Genomic DNA, 5,971 nt, shown 5'->3' with positions numbered 1-5,971 from the left:
AATTGGTCTATGGCCAAAATGGAAAGAGCTATATCCTGCTGGGTTTGAGTATGTAATGGGAAGAGGGAGGAGTGAGGAAAGGTGGTAGTCACAAGAAAGTATTTTTAGGTTTTAACAAATTACCTTCTTAAAATGGTTTTCCAGGAAGTTTGGAAGGTAGCACAGAGGGATGTGTTGAATGGGAAGTGAAATAATTTGCTCAATGTGGCCCTCCAGGGAGCAATTCCCCACAGTGATCAAGTTCTCCCACAACTTTTCCCCCCCATCCTCCAAATCAGATCTTGCCTCCTTTATTTGACTCTTTGATTCTGAGAGCAAGGGGGCAGGAAATATGAAAGTGTTATCTCTGTTAGCCTCATTTTCAGTGCCACCAGTACTAGTTAATACCTGAAACAAATCAGAAGTATTACAAATTCATTAACATTCTGCTTCAGTTTCTGTAGTCAAGGTCAATCATTTCATTTGGAGACTGAGGTCATCATCATAAAATTATTCGTGTCCAGTAGTAAATGATAATGTATTTGAATTCTCTAAAAAGAGTGTTTCAATATCCCCAGTCTTATACTTGATTAGTTGTAGCCAAGGTTCATCCGTCTGTCTTCATAGGCACAAAGACCTGCTTAAGATAACAGGTGATCTTTCATGATAGAAGTGTCGATGAGAGCCTCTGATTCATGAATTCAATGACATATTTGCAGTTCAAAGATTTTTAAGGTTGATACTCTTTCTGCAGAGTGGAGCTCAGGTTTCTGGTATTGGTCATTATCCTATAAATGATAGAGAAATGTATGAAGAAATAAAAGATAAATCAAATTTTCAAAATTTGGTGCCTAAAAAACATCATTTGGAGACAGTGTCAGAATTCACCTCTGCTCCTAAAACTTATGAATGGAGTCTCTTTAGAGAAAAACAAACAGATGAACAAATTCACATTCATAGAAGTGAAGATACAAACCTAGGGGGAACATATACTACAAAAGAAAGTGAAAACAAAGTTGTAGCCAGTGTCAGCCAGTGTCAGCAAAACTGAGGAACATTGGAGAGCTCCCACAGCCAAGCTGATCTGGTCCTGATTTTAAAGGGAAGTTTGAGGAAGTCTTCAAATCAGTAACCTGTCCCAGGGGGCTTTTAATGCTTGCTGAGAAGTCTGGTACTGACAGGTTGGGAAAACTTTCCATATTAACTGTAATAGATGCTCCAGAAGGCTAAGGGAAGAGGGATGGTGAGAATCTGGGGGGAAGGGAGTGAAATGGTATTTTCACTGCTGCCTGCTTATACCCCAAATCTTTAGTCAATAAGAATGTAGGCTCATTTGGGAGAGAAGTTAGCAAATAACTCCTCAAACTGCCCAAATGGCAAGCTTAACACAGTCTTGGGCTAGGGAAGCCCAAGAGGAAAGGATATTCATCCCTAAATTATTTTCTCTCAAGCTATGTTTTTTTAGGGAAAATTTGCTAAGACTTTTTAAACTGCACATGTTTAGAAAATCTAGAAAAATCCAGATGCCCAAACTCTTTTTCCCTAGCCACAGAAATGGACATCAGTATTTCACTTCATAAACACTCTGGATTCATATCACTATGTCAATTTTATGTGAAGCATTTCCCTCAAATCATTCCATTTTGTAGGAAGTTCTTGCCAATATCTTTGAAAATAAAAATAGGAGGAAAAAACACAAACAAATCAGGAATTTTCTTCCTGCCAATTTGATATATGGGTAAGCCTTTCCTGGAATATCATTCTATACCCAACCTCCAGTAATATCCCAGTATCAAAGAATTAGAACTAGAACTAGGATTATTTAAAGACCATGTAGACCAATTCCAATGAAGCCCAGAGAGGTGATATGGCTTACTCAAAGTCATGAGAGTAGTGAACCCAAGTTTTCTAAATTCAAATCTAACACTCTAATCCACTACTCTCTTATGGAGTCTAGATAGAGTTAGAAAGATATATCAAAGATTACTGAACTCACCCCCTTTTTATAGATGGAACTGACAGCCAGGCATGGAAAGTGTTTTTTGTTTAAGTTTGTAACACAGTTAATGAATGGGAGAGCTTAAAACATAACCTCAGATTCTCAGACTTGAGTTCAGTGCTTTTCCCATTATCGTTTTATTTTCTTTTTTAGGAAAGAATTCTTTTTATTTTCAATTAATAAGCATTTATTTTTCCCTTCCACCCAGTTAAAAAGAAAAGAAAAAACCTTATAATAAGCATGTATAGTCAAACAAAATAAATTCCCTCTTGTCCATATCCAAAATATACTATCCTTTCTTTCCCAAATCCTTCCAATTTAACTTAGTTTCTGCTAAGTAATATAGAACTTTTTGTCCAAAGACTTGATATTGTCTGGCATAGGATACTTATGTGTTCCATAAAGATGTGCCTACTTCAAGGCAATGGAGGGGGTATAAAGGGATATACAGAGGAGAAAGAACTACAGATATTCATAAAAAAGCTGTACAGAGAAACAAAAGAGAAGATAGGAGGCAGCAACCCCCGTTTGATTTTTCTTGAGAGGAAATGGTAGTAGTCCGAGTTCTTGGAAACTTGTCTTTGTTCATAAAATAATAGGATTTAGACCTAGAAAAGACATTAAAAAAGGCTATAGAATAATAGATTTAAAACTTCAAAGGACAAGAGAAGGTATCTAGTCTTATTCTTTCTTTTTACAGATGAGGAAACTGAGCCCCAAAGGAAGAAAGGGACACACCCATCATTCTGATAGTATGTAATGCACATTAAAAATGCAGGTCTTCTGGCTCCACAGAGTACCTTTTGATTACATTGCTCTGCCTCCCAAGCTGCTAGAGAGTATATTGGGAGTTCACAAGTGACTGGAATCTCACTGAGGAAATGAAAGATAATCTTGGCCTTGAATAAACAGTTGGGACTTTTGGAACCTCTTGGATTTTTCTATATTCAGCAAACACAATCACAAAGTCATAGAAATTAAAGCTAAGAAAACTACATCTGCTGATATAATCTCCTACTGCATCAAAGTTATTCCCAACACTTCTAGATCTTGTCATTTGTTGAGAAAATCCAAAATTCTTGAGGAGAACAAGGGGTTATTTGCATATAGTAGTGGTGGTGGTGAGATTTTAAGAAGTACAAGTTTGAAAGGACCATCCTTATTTCTACTTACTGCCCATTTCTTAGTGGCCCACATTTCTATCCTTCCCTTGCAGAGGGCAATTTGCATAGCAAAGAGGACATTCTCTGTAGTAGACTTTCATTCCATCAGTCAATATGAAGAAAAGGGAGCAAAGTACAGGGGAAAGCGTGCTGGATTACTACTTGCTACCTAGGTGAATACATGCTAGTCACTTAAAATTTCTGGGTTTTACTTTTCTCATATCTATAATGAAGAGGGAGGAGGAAGGCGGGGTCCAGATTGTGTTAAATGATCTCTAAAAGACATTCTGCAGGGCAGCTAAGTGGTGCAGTGTCTAAACCATTGGCTTTGTAGTCAGAAGAACTTGAGTTCAAATTTGACCTCAAACACTTACTAGCTATGTGACCCTGCGCAAGTCACCTAGACCTTATTGTCTCCGGGGTGGGGGGGGAGAGGCATTCCAGCTCTAACTCTGTCATCACTTGAAGAATCTATGGTTTTATCAACATGGAAACTCTTAGTATAGACTTCTTATGCCAGATGGCAGAGTGAGAAAGGAATTCTCTGAAGTGATCCAAAATTCCCCTCCAAACATCTAGAAAACCATTTAAGAATTGATCTAGAAGCAGGGAAATAGCTTACCAACCCAGCAGGAAAGAGCTGTCTCACCAGAGTTAGAGGGGAGTGTGGTCCTGGAGCAGCAGTAGCAATTGACATCACAATAGGGGGCCTAAAGCAAGGCTCCAAATCTGGAGCAACCCACCAGTGAGACTCAGCCCTTCTGCAAATTATCAGTCCCCTAGACAAGTGAACTGTCTAGGAAGTGCAACAAAGCCCCCACTCTAATGATCCTATCTCCAGTACAAGCTACTAGCAATGCTTTGACCCCATTACTGACCAGTAGTGAAGCCCTGTTCTGGAGCAATCCAACAGCAAGACTTCAACCCTGGGACCTATCAGCAGAAAGATTCTGTTTCCATAGCATCAGAGCTCCACCCATTAGGCTGACCAGCAACAAGATCCCTTCTCTAGGATCAGTTACCAGTGTTTGTTATTATAGCAATCCAGCAGGAAAGTCCTAGTCCTGAAGCAGACCAGTAACTAAGGAACAGGGAGACCCCTCCCCACCCCCCGGCACAAGTTAGAAAGGGAAACCTACACTCCACAGAAAGCAATCAGTTAAACCTAGAAGCCCAGTGAAAGTCCGAAGTAAGACCCAGAGCCCCAGTGCAGGACCTGAGTCCAACTCTCACATAAATACACCAAGTCACAAAGAAGCAGAAAAAATAAGCACAAAACAAAAGGAAAGTTTGACTTTAAAAAGGCAATGGTGATAGGGAGGATCAAGGCATAAACTTAGTGGAGGATTACAGTTTCAAAATGGCTACATGTGAAGCCTCAAAAATTCCTAGAAGAGCTTTAAAAGGATTTTAAAAACCAAATTAGAGAAGTTGAAGAACAATTTGGAAGAAAATGAGTAATGCAAGAGAATCATGAAAAAAGAGTCAATAACATGGGAAAAGATATACAAAATTACTCTCCAAAATAGAATTGGTCAAATGGAAAAAAAGAAGTACAAAAGCTCACTGAAGAAAATAACTTCTTAAAAATTAGAATTGAGCAAGTGCAAATTTAATGACACTATGAGTCATCAAGAAATGATAAAACAAAATATAAAAAAGAAAAAATAGAAGAAAATGTAAAATTTCTAATTAAAAAAACAACTAACCTAAAAAAAACCCTAAAGAGATAATAGAAGAGTTACTGGACCTGAAAACCATGATAAAGATAATGAAGCCTGGACAACATCTCTCAAGGAATTATTAAAGAAAATATCTCTGACATATTAGAAGCAGATGGCAAAATAGAAATTGAAAGAATCCACTGATCATCATCTGAAAGATATTCCAAAATGAAAATTTCCAAGAACATCAAAGTCAAATTCCATTTATCATAGGGCAAGGAGAAAGTATTCCAAGCAGCCAAAAAGAAGCACTTCAAATGTCATGGAACTACAATCAGGATTACACAGGATTTGGCAACTTTCACATTAAAGAACCAAAGAGTTTGAATATGATATAATAGAAGACAAAGGACTGCAACTATAAAACACCCACCCAGCAAAATAATATAATCTTTCAGGGAGTAAAGTAGAGGGCTTTCAAATATTTCTAATTAAAGCAGAATTGGAAAAAAAATTTGATCTCCAAATTTCACGACTCAAGGGCAACATAAAAAGATTAAACAAACAAACAAGAAATAGAAAACATAAGAATTAAAGATTAAATTGTTTTTATTTTTTTATGGCAGGAAACTATTTGTAATACTTAGCAACTTTATTGCAATAAGAGAAATTAGAAAGAGTATATGTAGACAGTGTGGATATAAGATTAAATTGTTTATATTTTTGTATGGCAAGAAAATATTTGTAGTACTTAACAACTTCAGAGCAATTAGAAAAAGTATATATAGATAATGTGAACATAAGGAGACTTTGATGTGATGATACTCCTGCAATCAATAAAAGGGACAAGAAAGAGAATTTCACTAGAAGGAGAGAGAGGTTGAATGGGTAAATTATCCCACATAAAAGAGGTATGAAAGATATATTATAATGGAGGGGAAGATGGGGAAATATTGGGAAAAGCTGAAACCTTAGTATCATAAAAAATTGGCTCAAAGAGGGAATAACATAAAACACTCAATTGGATATGGAAATCTATATTCATATAAATATCCATATCTATATATCTATGTCTATGCATAAGTATAGGTATATGTATATATCTATATAAACTTATAAGGAAATAAAAAAGGATGTGCATAATAGAAGGGGGAAGGGGGACTAAT

At 36.8% G+C, this 5,971-nt stretch overlaps 1 long non-coding RNA gene across 1 annotated transcript; it reads right to left on the bottom strand.

Annotated features, from left to right (window-relative positions):
- Positions 1–274: 274 nt before the first annotated feature.
- Positions 275–3,807, bottom strand: LOC141516210 (uncharacterized). Its single transcript, XR_012476635.1, has 2 exons — positions 3,764–3,807; positions 275–767 (listed from the first exon to the last, which is right to left on the bottom strand). It is a non-coding gene; the product is annotated as an uncharacterized LOC141516210 (long non-coding RNA).
- Positions 3,808–5,971: the final 2,164 nt, after the last annotated feature.

The sequence above is a fragment of the Macrotis lagotis genome, chromosome 1 (assembly GCF_037893015.1).
Source record: "Macrotis lagotis isolate mMagLag1 chromosome 1, bilby.v1.9.chrom.fasta, whole genome shotgun sequence".
Taxonomy (NCBI): Eukaryota; Metazoa; Chordata; class Mammalia; order Peramelemorphia; family Peramelidae; genus Macrotis; species Macrotis lagotis.
Note: the sequence above shows the minus strand (reverse complement) of the source record. Positions and strands in the feature narration are given on the sequence as shown.